The sequence below is a fragment of the Lacerta agilis genome, chromosome 14 (genome assembly GCF_009819535.1).
Source record: "Lacerta agilis isolate rLacAgi1 chromosome 14, rLacAgi1.pri, whole genome shotgun sequence".
NCBI lineage: Eukaryota > Metazoa > Chordata > Lepidosauria > Squamata > Lacertidae > Lacerta > Lacerta agilis.
The window spans coordinates 33,065,964-33,084,528 of NC_046325.1; positions in this window are offsets into that span (position 1 = coordinate 33,065,964).

Below are 18,565 nucleotides of genomic sequence, written 5' to 3' on the forward strand. Positions count from 1 at the left end.
ACAACCCCAGTGGTGGCTGGTCTAATGGAGACAATTGAGCACCTACCTCAATCTGTCCCCACCTATTTGCCACCTGACAACTACCTGGTAGTTCTGCGGGACAAAGGCTATTATCTGCCAACTTCTTAGTTTTGTGTCAAGTCCTTGCAAAACCCGGCAAGGAACAGGCGGCAGACAAAACTTGGAATTAGTTGACTGTACCTGTCACTGGCTCGGGCTTGACCTGCCCGTCACCTGACCAGTCCCAACGAACGCCAGTCGCCACTGCCAACCCCACAAACTCTACGATGGACTTTTTTGATTTCTTTTTTAAACCTGCCTCCTCTCCATCTTGGCTTTATTTCACAAGAATGTGGTGCAGAGAAAGCAAGGACAGCCCACAGATTCGCAAACACATTTATGCTACTAGGCCGGTGCTTAACAACGGAAGGAGATATAATGGGAACTGCAAAACACGCAAAATGTTTGCCATTCTTGGCTACTCGAGAAACAGGCGACATAATATCCACAGGGGCTGTAGAGCAGAGGAGGAAATGGTACCAAAGAGTAGATCTTGCTTAAGATGCCCAGGGTGGAAGTAGCTCTCTGCTTGCCCGTTCCTGTGTCGGCTCTGGGAGAAGAGAAGAAATTGGGGATCAGCAAAAACAACAACACAAAATATGTAAAAAAAAAATGTCTTGCCTGAGGCAAAGATGTTGCTCTCAGTAAAACTCCGTAATAACGACAATGCTTGACCTATTTAGACAAATTCAACCTTATCACTGGGAGCATAATAACCAGTAGCAGACTTTGTGCTTTCAAATTTTAGCAGGGTCCTGTGCAACACCAAATTTCGGCACCTCCCGTCCCCCGCCTCTCTCCTTCCGTTGTAAGTCATTGTTACGGCGCCCAGTGCAGGAGAATCAGTCACACTCCCCCAAATCGGCCTCTGGTAATAATAACACCACTACTAACCCAAATACAAGCAAACAAATTATTTCTTTGAGCAGATCGACACTTGTGATTATCGAATTCCTTTGTTGCATAGCAGAATTTTCTGTTGCTATTGTATTTTTATTGATTTTTGCAAACTCCCTGGAAATTATCAATGGAAAGGGCAGAGAATATATATATATATATATATATATATATATATATATATATATATACGCACACACACACACACAAACACACATACACACGCATTAAGGGGTGTGGTGTGGTGTGGTGGAAACAATAAGAAACGTAGGGAAATGAGACCCTCAATCTCAACCCACCTCAAGAGGAGCATCATCATCCCATCAGCCCTCTAAACATCTCTCCTTGGTGCCCTAGGGTGGCAAAGAGAGGGGCACAGGTTGACACAGAGATCAGGCACTTTCTGAGCTCCCTAAGATGCATTTGGGGAGGAAGACGGCTCACAAACATAAGCAATGTATTTGGGACGCCCCTCTGAGTGTGCTTCTGCTGGATATACCATACCTTGACTGTTCCCTGCGAAGGTTGGACGACTCCTCAAAATTATGGATACCAGAAAAAGTGGGGAGGGCCACTTTACATGTCACAAACTTACTATACAGTGGAGTGGGAGAGCACCTTGGCATGCAGAATGGGTCCTAGCCTAGTAGTTGAGCATCTGCTTTGCATGCAGAATTTCTCAGATTTGATCATCTCGAGTTAGGGCTGCATGTCATGGACTGGTTGGACATAGAATGGTGAGAGGAACCAGCTAGAGAACCCCCTAGGGAAGAAGGCTTAGAGCCAGGGGAGTGGTGGTGGGACGGTGATGGGTGGGAGGATGCAGTGGCGGAGGAAGCCTCACAGTGGCGAAGGAAGCCTCACAGTGGCTGAGTTTCCTGCAGCCAATCGGAAACCATGCCTTGGTTTCCAAACATTTTGGAAGTCGGAAGCACTTCCGGAACGGATTCCATTTAACTTCCGAGTTACCACTGAAAACAACGCTCAATACCCTCCCAACATTTCTCTGATGAAAACAGGGACGTCCACCTTCCAGGATCAAATCAGAAACTGGGACAGCTTCTGCAAATCTGGGACTGTCCCTGGAAAATAGGGACACTTGGAGAGTCTTCACTCAAGGAGGCTTCAGGGCAGGTATCATTATGGGTATGGCCTGGGAAGTAGGAGTGGGGTTGAAGAGAATCCAGAGGGACACATAGCAAGACTTGGAGGGTCAAGGTTGCCCTTCGGGCTTGAGGCATCCCCACCCATTGTTTAAAATGAAAAAGTAGACACCCTAGACGAGCACTCCCCGTGACAGACAATGCCCCAAAGCAAGGGGCTCCTGCTCACCTCTGGCCCGTTTCCCCATCAAGCCGTAGAACTGCTGGAGTTTTCCCCTCTTCACCAAGTCAGCAAAGTCCTGGAAGGCTCTCCTCTGCAGACGGTCATCCTGGAAAAGGCCAGAGGTGTTTTGACTGAGGAATGGCTTGAAAGGCAAGCAAGAACCCACTCCAGGGAAGCACCCCAAGGAATGAGGCCAGGATCACACCTCCTGACTATTTCAGAAAAGGCTCTAGGAATCCGCACGGCAGACGCAGGCTCTCCTGTGTTCATGTTTTTGAGAACCAAGTTGCTAGTCCTCATGGCCATCATACCTGATCCAGCAAGTGCACCATGCAAGGAAGTTAATATCTGTAGGTGGAGCTGCTGCTCGAGGCACAGCAAAGCTGGAAGCACAGGCATCGATCTAGCCATTCTGGTAACACAGACAAGATACCCAGGGTTGCCACTGCCAAGTAGAAGCCTGAACAATTGTGTGCTCACAGCCTGTTCTAGCTCTCTAAGCTGGGGCAAGTACATATCTGAGAAACAGGACCCTGTCAGACATGGATGCTAAATGTGTGCTTCCTGTTAGATATGGCTGGACGTCAGCTCCTATTATATCAGACCACATTTGGGGACACACACACACAGCCACATTTGGGGAGAAACACACACACACACACACACACACACACACACTGCACTTTTGGACCACTTTAGAAGGCAAGGCGAATCCTGGGAACTCTTGAAGGGTGCTGGGAGTTGTATCTCTGTGAGGCTGTAGTCTCCAGTATCTCTGGAAACTGTAGTTCCCAGGATGCTGATCCACGGCTGTTACAAGTGGGGCGAGAGTGTTTCTAATGGGTTGTGCAAATGGCGCATAACAGGTTCTCCAACCCCTGACGCAGGAGGATTTCGTACAAAAGAGCCTGGGGCACGGGGCAGGAAAATGCAGTGTTTATCAATGAGGGAATGTACGCAGTACCTCTGTGCCTTGTGTTTTGTGCTAGGCATGGTTAGGCACCGGTCCCTGGTTCAATGTATGTAACCTTCCGAACAGCACAGCACACATCCACCTGATCAGGCGTTCTCTGTAACTCGAAAGTGTACCACCTTCTGTATGGATGAAAACGGTTGAAGGCAACCTCTTGGTTGACCTATTTTGTGTTTCAAGGCTGCCTAGCATGTAAGATTATTTCCTACATGGCTGTCAACAGGAGGGCTCCTTGCACACCACAGCCAGAGTGAAACACAGTGACTGATTTCTTTCAAACAGTCATGTATCCCAAGTTACACTCAGAGGACTTTTACTGCAGCTTACAATTAAGAAACAAAACAAAACAAAACAAAACAAAACATCACCAGTGGTTCAAAGTACATGAACAAAGGTCTATCTTGTCATAACTGACTGTGCAAAGCATCCAATTTATAATTTACACACTTCCGGATGCTTGAAAATAATAATTTGAAATTTTGGTAAGCCACCTTGCCAGCTATTATCCTAGACAGTGGAGCATAAATATATAATTATTTGACCATGTATCTCATTTTTTTTGGCGTATTAACAGGTGTAGAACTTATTGCACAGAGTGTTGATTTGTCCAGTAAATCGATTAATGTATTAATCTATTTAAATACTTAAAAATCATCCTGGGGGTTTTTTTTTGGGGGGGGGGGAGGATGTTAGCAGTCCTGATGTTCTGGTTCCCTACATTTGCAGTAAAATACATCCATCAAAAAATTCACCACTACTTTCATTCCTTCAGTCTCTCAGTCTTAAAAACCATGAACCCCAAGGCTGCGATCCTAACCCCACTCGCTTGAGAAAGGGAGCCCCACTGATTTCAATAGGGCTTGACCCTGAGATGGCATTAATGTTTTATCGAAAGAATTCCAATCGTAAAGGAACAAAACGATAGAAGGCAAAAAACAAAAAAACAAAAAGGAAGGTTGACACGGTTAAGCCCGTGCTCTCACGAAATTCCTTCCGTGCCCGAATCCAGGAGTAACCCAAAGTTACCTTGGGGGCTAGGTCTCTCCAAGAGGCCTCCTCTTCTTGCGATGCCGGCACAACCCCTGCTTCTCCTTCCAAACGAAACATCTGCAAAGACAGGAAGATCAGAGCCAAAAGGAGTTTGAGAGTGCCCATCTTGCCTGGCTGATGATCCCTCCTTTGACACTGTCTTTTTGCCAGTAATCAGAAAAGCAAAAGAGTTTTAAAAGAGGGGAAAGGTTTCTTCTTCTTCTTCTTCTTCTTCTTCTTCTTCTTCTTCTTCTTCTTCTTCTTCTTCTTCTTCTTCTTCTTCTTCTTCTTCTTCTTCTCTCTCTCTCTCTCTCTCTCTCTCTCTCTCTCTCTCTCTCTCTCTCGTTGCAGAGCTCAAAAGACACAAGTGCATCAATTTATGTCTTCTGCTCTCTTCTTTGCTCCTCCCAGTCTTGTCAGTGTCCCCAGCTCTGAGCCCACCCTTTTTCTCCATCTTCTGCTTAGTTATTTAACCCTGTCCAGAAGACTTCCCCCATTCCCTTTAAAAAAATAATAATATTTATTAAAAAGTTTTTCAAAACACAAATTCAAACAAACTACATTAAACAAAAAAATACAACAAAAAAATACAAAAAACACTACCACAAAAAAAACATATTCTCCTAACAAAAATATATTTTCCTCACATCTTACTCGGACTTCCTCCTGTCTCCTCCTACTGTGTCCCTTGCAAATGTTTTAGGTAACTTCCCAATTAATCCATATCAAATCTACTTCTACTAACAACAATTTTCTAACTTTCTCTTATTGCTTACTTAAAAATATAACCACATAACAATTTTAAACTCTATCTCTACATCCTATCTACTCCTAAATTCACATCATTTAAACTCGACCTTAGATTAACAGCCTATCCTTATTTTCAAAACAAAAATATCAACTTTAAATCTTACAATATTTTTTTTATATACAATTTAAATTTCCCCCATTCTTTTTCCACCGCGTCGTCTATCTGGTCTCGGATTCTCCGGTCATTTCTGCAAGCTCCATATAGTCCATCATTTTCATCTGCCATTGTTCAATCGTAGGTAATTCTTCAGTCTTCCAGTTTTTAGCTATCAAAACTCTAGCTGCTGTTGTGGCATACCAAGACTTCCCCCATTCCCAGACCTCCCAGACCTCTATTCCCCCACCCCACATGGACTGAACTCAAGCTCTGGTGTGGATTCCCCTAGCGCCAGCCCCCAAAACAAGAGCAAGGCAGAGCCCCCATTGGATCCAGGGGCAGGTTTGCCATATTTCAAGAACTGAAAATCCAGACACAAAAGTTCTTGAGCCTTTGAAGCTTTGGAGCTGCTTTTAAAGAAATTCTGACATGGGTTGCCATACGTCTGGACTTTCCAGGACACTTCAGCGATTTCCGGCCAGACACTGCTTGTGACTGTTGTGGTCTAAACCACTGAGCCTCTTGGGCTTGCTGATTAAAAGGTCGGTGGTTCAAATCCCCGCAATGGAGTGAGCTCCCGTTGCTCTGTCCCAGCTCCTGCTAACCTAGCAGTTCGAAAGCACACCAGTGCAAGTAGATAAATAGGTACTGCTGCGATGGGAAGGTAAACAGCGTTTCTGTGCGCTCTGGTTTCCGTCACGGTGTCCCGTTGCGCCAGAAGCGGTTTCGTCATGCTGGCCACATGACCTGGAAAGCTGTCTGTGGACAAACACCGGCTCCCTAGGCCTGAAAGCCAGATGAGAGCTGCAACCTCATAGTTGCCTACGGGTGCCACGGATCCTGTCCCTCCCTATAGGCGCTGCACACCCCGTACTGTCCTGTCCCTATGGGCGCCCCGTGCCCCACCCCTATGGGTGTGTTTGCACTGCCCCTATGGGTGCACCGCCCCAGGTGCCCGAGAGGCTTCCTCCGACGCTGCATGTAAGGTTGTATACCTAGGCAGGAATTGCTGGATGCACAAATATAAGATGAGGGACACCTGGCTTGCTTGTTGTGCACGTGAAAAGGATCTAGGGGTCTAAGTAGAGCACAAGCTTAACATGAGTCAACAGTGTGATGCAACAGCAAAGAAGCTAATGCGATTCCAGGCTGCATCAAGTGAAGTGTAGGGTCCAGATCAAGGGAAGTAATAGTACTGTTCTCTTCTGCCCTGGCCAGACCACACTTGGAATACTGTGCCCCATTCTGGGCACCACAATTTAAGAAGGAGGTTGACACGTAAGAGCTCTTCGAAGCCCTTGTAAGGTGATGGACTCTCCTCCATTGGAGATTTTTAAGCAAAGGCTGGATCATTGTGTGTCAGGGATTCTTTAGCTGAGGTTCCAGCTTTGCAGGGGGTTGGACTAGATGAGCCTTGGGGGTCTTTTGCAACTCTACAGTTCTGTGATTCTGCGATCCTGATCCAAGATGAGCATATGAAGCTGCCTGGTAACAGGATCTGAAGTGGTGGCAGGTGGCAGGACTCAGGAAACTGCCAAGTGATTAGCTGCAATTCCTGCGCTGCAGGGGGTTGGGCTAGATGACCCTTGAGACCCAACGCTGCAGTTCTAGGATTCTACAACAGCTGCCTGCCATTAGACCAGGAGGTGGGCAGCCTGTGGCGCTTGGACTAGTTTCAAGTGGCTGGTGGACTGATTTCAAAAGCACTCTCAATGCTCTCAGTCAGACCCCTGGCAAGTGTGTTCTGTTCCTCTCCCCACACTTTGCTTGGCACCAAGAAAAGAGAACTGGCCAGGGAAAGAGAGAGAGAGAGAGAAGTGGCAGAAAGAGGCTAGGGAATGGCCTTCGTCTCTTTTAGTTCTGGCTTTACCCACCGCTGGGTTCAAGCCCACCCACCACCAGCACATAATCCCTGGGCATTTTACCCCTAAGAGATTGACAAAAGTTTGCCCACCCCCTGCATTAGACAGTTGGTCTCCATCAATGACTGCGATGTGACCAGGTTACACAGATTTTGGCCGGAAAGAAGAGTTCTGCGTAACGCCAAAGCCTGCATGCTGCATTGCGAACATCCATAGGCCGGTCGGTAATTTAACCTTTGTTATAATTGTGATGATTATGGTGTACAGCTGATGAGAACCCCAAATTAACAATTTCAACTTTGGGGTTTTCATCAGCTATACGTCATAATCATCACAATTATAACAAATAAAGGCTTGACATATCTCGCTTTGCATGTCATGAGTCTATCTCATATATTAAACTCCAGTAGCTAATGAAAACAATTGCTTACATAAATGGACTTTTCCATGATATTCTAATTTTTCGAGTTTCACCTGTAAAGTCTTATACAAAAGCCACAAGGACTTTTAACCCGACAAGTCTGAAAACAGTCTTACAGATGTTAAACACAGTCTTTAGATTTCCTTTAGATACCTGAAGATATCAACGAAGGTAAGTTCACTGAGATTTCCAATAACGTGAGGAGTAGACGATTTTCCAGACAAATGTTAATAAGGATGTAGGTTTTCCAGACAGACAGGGTGCCAGCGTTTTTCACCTGTTTCGCCCAGGCAATCCTGTAGTTTAGGAGGCTGTTATTCGCCCCCAATGGGGCCCTTTATTTGGGGCTTGCATGTGGCACACTCCCACAAAAAGTTCCGGGCTTCTTCAGTGGTTCTTAAGACTCGGATATATATATATACACAAATTTTCAAATTCATAAAGTAAACTTTTTCTTGGCTTAAGCTGAGAACTAGGTTTGCTTATATATCCGAGTCTTAACCTTTGTTGATATCTTCAGGTATCTCAAGGAAATCTAAAGACTGTGTTTAACATCTGTAAGACTGTTTTCCGACTTGTCGGGTTAAAAGTCCTTGTGGCTTTTGTATAAGACTTTAGATATACTTTTCAGAATCTTGATGATCAATATATGATAAAGAATATATTATTGACTTGGGGATATATTGTGTTGCATATATATTATACTAGATTACTACGTGCATCAGCAACACAGGTACATTTCTGTAGCATTCTTGTATTTCCCAGGGTTTGGCTGCTGTCACATGCTTGTAGCTTCCGGGAGCCACAGGTGAGAGCTGAGTGCAGGGTGGGGACCAAAGATGGACAAGCTACTCCAGGAGGAGGAGTGAGGCAAGAATGAGGACCAAGTGAGGCAAGAATGAGGGCCAACAGACATTGGTAGGGCAGGGCCTCGTTTGCCCTAATAAACCCGCCTCCGTGGTCAACACGCTGCAGAAAGAGATCTTGTTTTTACTATTTATGCAGAGCTTTTGGGGTTTAATGGAGCCGGTGGGTTTCAACCACTTTGCATCTCTTTTTAGAAATGAAGTCACAGTTTTTGGGTCGAAACGATGCGTCACTTCTTTGGAATGTGTCAGTTTGGGATGCTGCTATGGAGAGATCCTTGTATGGTGTGTTCAGCCCAGAACAGACTGGTTCTCTGCTTCAGAGGACAGGAAGGAAGCCAAGGAAGCGGCTCAAATGTGCAGCTTCAGGTAGCGTGAATGTGAGACAGCCCAGTTCCAGAATGCAAGAAGAGCCAGCTGGATCAAGCCGACAGGCCGCCTAGTCATAGAATCATAGAGTTGGAAGGCACCCTGAGCGCCATATGGTCCAACCCTCTGCAATGCAGGAAATCTCAACACATGGTACCCCATCCAATTTGAAACCATACCGGACCCTGCTTAGCTTTGCAAATGTGCCAGCCACTTTATTGCTGAACCACTAGGAGGTACATTGATTTTGATGCGTCAACTCGGAGTAAAACTTAACCAGCTGCACCCTGTTCTGTTTTTTTTTCCCTAGTGAGAAAAGAGAAGGGAGGAAATGAAGACCTGGTACATAAAACATTAATACCCTTTTTTGTTATTAGCAGCATGCCTGGAAATTGCAAAACGTTGGAAACCAGCAGACAAATGGACTTTTGAGTTATGGCTCCATAGACTATTAAATCATTTTGCTCTCAGGGAAAAACTGACGTTCAGTATAAAAATTGGCCAAAGGCAAAGCAGAATCAATGGATTTTATTTATTTTTGCCACCTGGAAGCCGTTCATGGACTACATTGAGATGCAGAAATAGAAGCTGCACGTCTCAGCTGCCTTTTTGAGACTGTGGGATGTTGGTTAAAGCGATGATCATCTGGTTGACTTGTCACTTACCTCCTTGATTCCCCCCCCCCTTAGATATGTCCTCGAGCGTGCTGTGGATGCTTGTTTTCCTGGAGGAAGGCATTTACCCCGTTTAACACTGTTGCTGTTTTGGTCTTCTGAAATTCAGGCTGAATTCTTGTTTTGAGGCCAGTCAGGTATCTGAAACACACAGTCCACTCTTGTGTGGGGGCACAGAATAGAGTCGCAAGGTACAGAGATGAACGAATAAGTAAAAAGGAAAGAACTCGGAATAATCTGTGACGGCAAAAGCAACAACTGAGGTTTGCTTGTACATGGTCTAACAACAACAACAACAACAACAACAACAACAACAACAACAACAACAACAACATATTTATACCCCGCCCATCTGGCTGGGTTTCCCAAGCCACTCTGGGCAGTTCCCAACAGAATATCAAAAACACGATAAAACATCAAACATTAAAAACTTCCCTAAACAGGGCTGCCTGCAGATGTCTTCTAAAAGTCAGATAGTTGTTTATTTCCTTGACATCTGATGGGAGGGCATTCCACAGGGCGGGTGCCACTACCGAGAAGGCCATCTGCCTGGTTGCCTGAAAACTCACTTCTCGCAGGGAGGGAACCGGCAGAAGGCCCTTGGCGCTGGACCTCAGTGTCTGGGCTGAATGATGGGGGTAGAGACCCTCCTTCAGGTATGCTGGGCCTCAGCAGCCCTTGCTTTGAGGGTTATGTTTACTGAAGGTTATGCTTACTGGTGGTGGTGGGGGGAGTCTTTGGGGAAATAGAAACAGCTGTCCCAAGGGATGGTCATGTTTCTTTTGCTACCTTTCGTATATCAGTGCATTTTCAAAAGGCGTCGCTTGCTCACAGCCCAGACATGGCATTGCTCAAAATCAGCAGAGCATCGATCTGTTTGCACTGCGGCAGCTAAATTAGGCACATTCAAAGCAGTTGTTAGGATGCACCTGGTTTTTTTTTTTTTAAAGTAACATTCTGTCTGAAATAGGAAGCTGACTGTTCAACGAAAGCATTTGCCAATGGCGCCATCTAGTGCTTTCAGGTTGTATAGCCTCAAAAACTTTGTTTTGCAGGAGGGGTTCCAATCGCATACCAGATATTTAGGTCTGTGCGATTTCTTTTATCTATTTAGTGAAATGCATATACCGCTTGATTGCAAGAAAAACCTCAAAAGGCTTTAGAAAAAATGTATAAAATATATAAAATAAAACTGTAAGATAAGAACAGTTAAATAGGGACATCCTAAGGAAAAGTCCCTGATGTTGGGAAAGATGGAGGGCACAAGGAGAAGGGGACGACAGAGGATGAGATGGTTGGACAGTGTTCTCGAAGCGACTAGCATGAGTTTGGCCAAACTGCGGGAGGCAGTGAAAGATAGGTGTGCCTGGCGTGCTCTGGTCCATGGGGTCACGAAGAGTCGGACATGACTGAACGACTGAACAAGGAAAAGAGGGATGCGGGTGGCGCTGTGGGTTAAACCACACAACCTAGGGCTTGCCGATCAGAAGGTTGGCGGTTCAAATCCCCGCAACAGGGTGAGCTCCCGTTGCTTGGTCCCTGCTCCTGCCAACCTAGCAGTTTGAAAGCACGTCAAAGTGCAAGTAGATAAATAGGTACCGCTCCAGCGGGAAGGTAAATGGCGTTTACGTGCGCTGCTCTGGTTCGCCAGAAGCAGCTTAGTCATGGTGCCCACATGACCCAGAAGCTGTACGCCAGCTCCCTCGGCCAATAAAGCGAGATGAGCGCTGCAACCCCAGAGTCGTCCGCGAGTGGACCTAATGGTCAGGGGTCCCTTTACCTTTACCTTTAAGGAAAAGCAGAATGTTCCAGGCTCAGATCATAAAACCAACTGTGGCTAAAAAAGAAACACAGCACATGTAACTTCTGCATATTTGCATAGGCTTGTCTAAGGAAAAATGTTTTAAGCAGGAGCTGAAAAGGTTACGGTGAAGATGGTTGCCTGGTGTCAAGAGGCAGGGAGTTCCAAAGTTTAGCTGCTGCAACACTAAAAGATGGATTTCTTACAAGTGTGGAATGAGCATTTTGTGGCATCTGAATCAGTGCCCATTTCACAGATCGAAGTGGTTGAGTGGGCATATATAGGGGTAAGTGTTTGTTGCTCTGGCACAACAAATCCAGTTACACACACACACAGCAGCCTATTTGCGGTTAGTAAAGTGGGGAGATGCACTGAAAAGTGTGGGGTAATGACTGAGGGGGGGTGCAAAGACATATTGCCTCTGCGCAAACAAATCAGGATGAATGCTCAGTATCTCATATCCTCCCTGCAAACATGTTTTCTCAATAAAGAACAGGCATGGTGCAATTTATTTGTAAACGGTGTGCAAGCAAATCAGGATGAATGCTTCATAAGCAGGTCATTTGAAGGAGCCCTTAATCTCCACAAAATGATTACTGCACAGGCACGAATGCCTAAAATCTGAACTGTCAATTCTGCTTCTGATCTTGTCTGGGAATTTAGAAGGCTCTGGAAAACGGACTACAACGCCTTGCTTGCTCCTGGAGTGGGGAATCTTCTGCCTGTGTTGTAGAAATGCCTCCAATTCTCCCTCTGCCTGTAAATCGGTAAATAAAGCAAATATTTCAAAGGCACACCCGCCGTCTCCAGTGCTCTCCCATCCGAAAGGAACTCAGATCAGTAGCCTTTGAGCTTCTCACTGCTTGGCAAAGTGTGTGCGTTTGTGCAATGTATTGATTGCTACTTCGTTATAAATGGCCTGCTTTGCTGTTTACAGTACGGGGTTTTTAAATGGCCTTGAATTCTTGTCTAAGAAATGTGTGTGTGTGTGTGTGTGTGAGAGAGAGAGAGAGAGAGAGAGAGAGAGAGAGAGAGAGAGAGAGAGAGGCAGATCTCATTTTCTCACACTCAAGGGTAACAGCACGGCTTGGGGCAACTGCGAGGTTTACAGAAGTACAAAATATATTTTAAAGAAAAACCATCCTAACTCAGTGAGGACAGTCAGAGTATGCTCAGCAGGCATGACTGAGGCCCCATCTGCACTATACATTCAGAGCAGAATCATACCACTTTAAACAGTCAAAGCTTCCTCCCAAAGAATCCTGGGAACTGTAGTTTGCTAAGGGGGCTGAGAGCCGCGAGGAGGCCCTCACAGAGATACAATTCCCAGAGTCCCCAGGGAACCGTAGCTCTGCGAATGATATAGGGGTCTCTTCACAACTCTCAGCACCACCACCATCACCACCACCCCCAGCAGCAACAGCAGCAACAACAACAAAATTAATTTTATTATTTGTATCCTCCCCATCTGATTGGGTTGCCCTAGATTAGCAACCTTTCCCAGCTGTGGGCTGGTCCACTGTCCCTCAGACCATGTGGTGGGCTGGACTATGTGTTTTGTTTGGGGGGGGGGATGAACAAATTCCTATGCCCCACAAATAACCCAGAGATGCATTTTAAATAAAAGCACACATTCTACTCATGTAAAAGCACCAGGCAGGCCCAACAAATAACCCAGAGATGCATTTTAAATAAAAGGACACATTCTGCTTATGTAAAAACACGTTGATTCCTGGACCGTCCGTGGGCTGGATTGAGAAGGCAATTGGGCCGCATCTGGCCCACGGGCCTTAGGTTGCATACCCCTGCCCTAGATTTTGGGGGGAAGCCACGACTGTGTACAGTGGTACGATATTGCTTTAAATGCAGAGTGCAGATGGAGCCTGATGGTTGGGGTGCTGGAGGAAGAGAGGAAGGCCGGTGATGGGAATGAACGGTCTGGAAACCTGAACAGGAGCGTTCCTCCTCGCAACGATTTTGTTGCAAGCCCCACTTGCGTGTTTCTGTCGGCAGACAGGACGCAACACCTTTGTCCCCCGTGGTGCTCTGCCCCCTAGTGGCACCGGCATGTCAATATCCACCTGTTAGAAAAGCTTTTCGTTTCTCCTGAACATCAAAGATTCTTTTCCAATGTGTGTATTGTTGTGATGGATGAAGTGAAATAGCCTTGGGCAGCGCAAGCTAGGGACTCCTGAATCCCAGCTCCACTCCTGTCAAGTACTATGAATCTATCTGTATCTCTCTCTCTCTTTCATCTATCCATCCATTTATCTGGATTCAAGTGTGTTATGCACATTTTGGAAATACTGTACTTGCCATTCTTTGTTCGCGGACTAACTCCCCCCCCCCCCAGAAGGGAACCCAAGGGAAGGGAACATAAAAACAAGGACAAACCACCAGGTCTGGATAGCACCCACCTGAGAGTTCTTAAAGAACTCAAATGTGAAATGAGCTGGTCTTCTTTGAAAAAAATATGTAACTTGTCCAACAGAATCAGCCTTCAATGTGAGTTGAACCCCATAAAAACGGGGCTTTTCCTCTTTGCTTTCCCCTCTTTGCAAAATTAGCTTTGCTTTTCCCCCTTTGCAAAAAAAGCTGCAAAACCTTTAGCTGATCCTCAAAAAACCAGGGCTTTTCCCTTTGCAAAAAAAGCTACAAAACTTTTAGCTGATCCTCAAAAAACCCAGGGCTTTTCCCTTTGCAAAAAAAGCTGCAAAACTTTTAGCTGATCTTCAAAAACAGGGCTTTTAGAGGAAGAAAACCAGAATTTTTTTTCTTGTTTCCTCCTCTAAAAACAAGGTGTGCCCTATGGTCCGGTGCGCCCTATGGAGCGAAAAATACGGTAAATTAGCTTAATACCTGTTCTGGGAAAACTGCTAGAAAGCATTATTAAAGATCATAGAATCGATAGAGTTGGAAGGGACCCCAAGGGTCATCTAGGCCAACCCGCTGCAATGCAGGAATCCTGCCCACGGCTGTCCCTGGTTGGGCTCAAACCAATTCGGTAAAGTATAAGACTCTTTGATGGGCAAAAGATTCCTGCATTGCAGGGGGTTGGGCTAGATGACCCTCAGGGTCCCTTCCGACTCTATACAATTCTATGGTTCTATAGATAGATCTGGGGAGTTTGCACAATTGCCCAACTTTTTTCTCTCTCCCCCCCCTGGCCACATCCTGTTATTTTTAACACCCTGTCTGATGGAGAGTTCTGTAGGACTTGAAAAGCTCACTCACTTATTTGGTGAAGGTGTTGAGCTGAACTTAACAGAGGTTTTTGTTTTACTGTGAATTTGGTGGGCAATGAAACAATATGACCACTTTTTGTAGGTAAAGACACACCCCCCCCCGGAAGGAAGAAGCCTCAGCCAAAGAAGATGAAGAAGAAGACTGGCAAAATAAATTATTGAATTATCCTGGACAAATTATTACAAGAAACGGTAAATTTGTAATGCATTTTTTTTAAAGCTTTGGGTATAGATTTTTTACATTAGTATAACTTTTAAAAGTCACTTGTAATAAGATGAAGAAGGTTTTAAAATTGGATTGTTAAGTATATAAGGTTTTATGGATGTGCATCAACAAGCATATTACGATGGAACCAAGAGGGGGAGTGAAGGGAAATTGACCCCCCAAAAACTGTGGTTTAAAAATTTGGTTATGATTTTTTTGGGGTTATTTTTGGAAAATCAATAAAATGTTATTAAAAAAAAGTATGTAAAGACCCTCCCAGCAAAAGCTGTGAACTTGTTGTGGCTGTGTGTGTGTGTGTGTGTGTGTGTGTTTGTATGTGGGATAGAAAGCAACAGGGAAACAGTGTTTGCCCTCCTTCCAATTGTAAGGGGCTACTTTGGCCCACAAAGGGATGCGGGTGGCGCTGTGGGTTAAACCACAGAGCCTAGGACTTGCCGATCAGAAGGTTGGCAGTTCGAATCCCCGCGACGGGGTGAGCTCCCTGCTCCTGCCAACCTAGCTCCTGCCAACCTAGCTCCCTGCTCCTGCCAACCTAGCAGTTTGAAAGCACGTCAAAGTGCAAGTAGATAAATAGGTACTGCTCCAGCGGGAAGGTAAATGGCGTTTCCGTGCGCTGCTCTGGTTCGCCAGAAGCGGATTAGTCATGCTGGCCACATGACCCAGAAGCTGTATGCCGGCTCCCTCGGCCAATAAAGCGAGATGAGCGTCGCAACCCCAGAGTCGTCAGCGAGTGGACCTAATGGTCAGGGGTCCCTTTACCTTACTTTGGCCCACAGCTGTGCAAAATCTGGGGTGGCAACAGGGTGCATGGAAGAAATTGCTCCACCCAAAACCGCCCATCCTTCTGAACTTCTGATACAATCATGCCGATTTCCTTTCTCTGCTTTTCCAAACAATCAGACCGACAAAGGCCGATCTCTCTCTTGCGCATCAAGTGAGCATTTCCCCTGGACTCCGCTTCTGCCCAGGGGACCTGGCTTCATGCCTCGGGGCTGTCGGAAATAGAGATCGCTAATGGATGGAGGGCTAGGAAACCCAACTCTCCCCTTGCCTGAAGAACAGCTCTGTGTGTAATTACCTCGATGTTTGTGTCTCTGAGATCCCGTCTCTCCTAATGATCTGTGCGGACGGAGCCTGGTTTTGTCCATGTCGGGTCTGATCACTTTTCAGGCTTTGCAGCCAAGCAGAAAAGCAGGCATTTGATCGCCTTCAATTGCTTGCATGGCCCTGCTGCTTTTCCATTCTGACTCGGAACCTCTCTATTTGAAGTTTAACTTGTCAGAAAGGGCGGCACGTCTCACGCTTTGGAGCCTTCTTTAGGGTGACCTGGGTCCTACTTCGCAGAAGACAGTCCTCTTATCTGAAAGGCTTTAGGAGCACAATCCTCTATTCTCAAAGAGTCATAGAATTGGAAGGGACCCCAGGGGTCATCTAGTCCAACCCCCTGCAATGCAGGAACCTCAACACGCAGTCCCCCATCCTGGGTGCTCTGAACTAGGAAGGGAATTCTTACTGAAGCTGAAGTGTAGGTGGGTTCCCACGAGGCAAGACACAGTGATAACAGCAAGAACCTTTATTGAACTACATAACTGGGAAATAGGGGCAAAACAACTGCTATAATAATAATAATAATAATAATAATAATAATAATAATAATAATTTATTATTTGTACCCCGCCCATCTGGCTGAGCTTCCCCAGCCACTCTGGGCGGCTCCCAAACGAATGTTAAAACAATACAGCGTTAGATATTAAAAAGTCCCTAAACAGGGCTGCCTTCAGATGTCTCTTAAAATAGGATAGCTGCTTATTTCCTTGACACCTGATGGAAGGGTGTTCCACAGGGTGGGTGCCACTACCAAAAAGGCCCTCTGTCTGGTTCCCTGTAACCTCACCTCTTGCAATGAGGGAACCGCCAGAAGGCCCTCAGCACTGGATCTCAGTGTCCGGGCTGAACGATGGGGATGGAGACGCTCCTTCAGGTATACAGGACCGAGGCTGTTTAGGGCTTTAAAGGTCAACACCAACACTTTTAATTCTGTTCGGAAACGTACTGGGAGCCAATGTAGATCTCTCAGGACCGGTGTTATGTGGTCCCGGTGGCAACTCCCAGTCACCAGTCTAGCTGCCGCACTCTGGATTAGTTGTAGTTTCCGGGTCACCTTCAAAGGTAGCCCCACATAGAGCGCATTGCAGTAATCCATATACATTTCTGAAAAGCCTGGGCCGCTCCCACTCCCAACGTGATTGGCTGTCTAAACTTCCAAGCTGCGAATCGCGACTCAGAGTTCAAGGGCCAATGGCAAAGGCCCAAATCCTGAAATGTTCTGTGATTGGACACCATGTATTGAATCAGAACACAGGAGCTCAGAATCCTTAGTCCAGAATCAAGCTCAGGCAAACACAGGCCACTGAATACATAACAGCAGCCAATTCAGGATTCCGGGATTCTGATGGGATGCTTGGTCCATCTACCTCAGCATGGTCCACTCCGTTTGGCAACAGCTCTCCAGGGTTTCTGGCAATGAAACATTATCGGTCCTATCTGGAGAACCTGTGACCTTCTGCATGCAGCGCAGATGTCCCGCCACTGTCATGGACTGGTTGGATGCAGAGGAACGGTGGGAGGAACCAGCTGGGGAACCCCCAAGGGAAGAAGGTTCAGAACTTGGGGAATGATGGTGGGATGACGATGAGTGGTCAGAGGGAAAAGACTGGGCGGAGGAGGTGTTGGAAGATGAAGAGGTAACAGGGTTTAGTGAGCTGGGAGAGTCTGTGGCAGAGAGAAGTCTAGAATCAGAGGCAGAAGCTGAAGCGGGTGAGTGGAAAAGGGTGGCCAAGAGGCAGAGATGAGTCAGGCTGGTGAAGAGTCACAGCTGTCTCCCCCTCCTGCTGCAACAAGCTCCCTTCTTCCTCACCCCCCCCCCTGCCTTCCAGAACCAGAAGAGGGCTGAAATGGGCAGAGCAGTCTTGGCAACGGATTTTTATGGGATACGACCTACTGGGGATGAGCTGTTGCGCTCATTAGGCCTGACACTCAGCCAAGTCTGTGGAGATCCTGTTTCTGCTAATAAAGAGTTAAGTTTGACTTTGACAGTGTGATTTACTGCTGGCTCGCTTCTCTGACAGCTCCTGAGCTATGACCCTTCCATTAATGCAAAGGGGATTCTTAATGCTGGCCATTCAGGCTGCTGAGATACGACTTTTGCTCTGATCTAGGAAGGCGATTATTCTGGGGAACGGGGTGGGTGGGATCACCCAGCAGGCAGGGGAATGCCAAGGCACCACTGCTGCTGAGAGATCTGTTGTGATCTCTCTTGAACGCAAGGGAGATGGTTTGTGTGACGTTCCCCCTCCCCTGTGCTGTTTTCCAGTAACATGGAACACGAGGAATGGCAAAGTACCTGAGAAGGGTGAGGCAGCCGCAACAGCCGCCATCACCACTTTGTTTTTTTGGGGGGAAAACCCTATATATAATTAAATCCGCTTTTAGTCTGCTTCCCTATCAACGTGTCACAGGGAGAGGGGAAAACAACAACGCCTTATCAGAGTCGGAGATGACAGCATCTTCTCAGGGGAAGAGGAAGAGGTGGGAGTGGAGAAGAATGAGAGGACAAAAATAGAGACAAGAAGTAATTAGTCGCAAATAATTCACAGCAAGTCCCACCCACCCACCCACCCACTGCCACCAGTCTTCCAAGTCACTGAATAGATTCTGAAGGGGGGGGGGGAGGATTGGAGACACGGCTGGCCCTACCATTAGGCAGAGTGATGCAGCTGCTTCGGGCGGCAAATGTGGAGGGGTGAGTGCCTAGTTTGCAATCTGCCCTAAACTAGAGAGAGCCCTCTGGTGCCGTGCAGGATGCTGCCACATCTCCAGGGTTGACGTAAGAGCCAACTGGCAGGCTTA